The 1,142-nt window shown below is 38.0% G+C and overlaps 1 protein-coding gene across 1 annotated transcript in view; it reads left to right on the plus strand.

Annotated features, from left to right (window-relative positions):
* HSPD1 (heat shock protein family D (Hsp60) member 1) overlaps positions 1 to 1,142 on the plus strand; it is a 349,976-nt gene that overhangs the window by 19,754 nt on the left and 329,080 nt on the right. The window lies entirely within an intron of this gene.

Here is a 1,142-nt window from a genome sequence, read left to right on the forward strand (position 1 = left end):
GGTGGGAGGGGAGGGGGGAAAGGGTTGCGAATCGAATCGAATACCACCGCAGACGGTCAGGTGGAGGTTGAGTATAAATGTTTGGGAGATTTGTGAATGGTTTGTTTTTTTTTGTGGGGGGGGGGGGGGGGGGGGGGGGGGGGGAGGTACCCTAGCCCTGGAGAGAGGTTAATTTCAGCTTCACACATGCTTCTTTTAAAAGTAAACACTAGGCAGAGATAAGAGTGGTATTATTGGGGAATTGTCGGTTCTTTCATGTGGGGGGAGGGACATAAAATAATTTCCTGCAAGGATATAAAATAGAATATGAATAACATTAAGAGAGATAGTAATAGTAAGATAGAATGTGAATAGATGTGATAATAAAGGGATCAAATATAAGAGTTAAGGCTAAAGAACTATACAGACTAAAGGATACAGTAAGAACTATGTCCTCTGTAAAGGCACAAATAATCGGATTCTTCTGCTTACCTGAAGAACCAAGTGAGAACTTTGCTCCGTTGTACCATTGTTTAGGAAAACTACCTATGGAGAAAAAACTGTTGCTCATACTTATGTCCTAATATTAGACCAGGCCCTCCCTCCTATTCAAAACCAAACCAAACCATATAATCTCCTAGGGTGATGGGATGAAAAGTATCCCATACCTAGAACTTACAGGAGTAGGTTCCAAACAGGGCTGTGCTAAGGCGAGTTCTGATTGTTAAATTTTCAGTGTGAGCATTTACACCTAGGAAATCAGCAAATGCTACAAATCAGGGCTTGATTTACTGTTTCGTTTGTTGTCTAGACTTAAGAAAGTGATGGAAGAATGTTAATAAAGTAAATTAAACTTAATTGTCTGGATGCAAGTACATTTTTTTAGGGAAAGCTGGTCTTGAACAACATTGGTTCCAAGTAACTTCAACTAAGGCTCTACTTTTTATTCAGCAAGCATAGTTGGGTACTGCTCTTAAAAGACTAAGAAATCTACAGAGCCTTAAAAGTTGTTGCCTTTTAATTTCTCTGATAAAAATCTGTAACAAAAATCTCTTCTTAACTAAATGGAAAGAAGATGATGATGATGGATAGATAGATAGATAGATAGATAGATAGATAGATAGATAGATAGATAGATAGATAGATAGATAGATAGATAGATA

This window comes from Petaurus breviceps, unplaced genomic scaffold (genome assembly GCF_028583685.1).
Source record: "Petaurus breviceps papuanus isolate PSGF00001 unplaced genomic scaffold, PetGlider_PUasm1.0 90804, whole genome shotgun sequence".
Classification (NCBI taxonomy): Eukaryota; Metazoa; Chordata; class Mammalia; order Diprotodontia; family Petauridae; genus Petaurus; species Petaurus breviceps.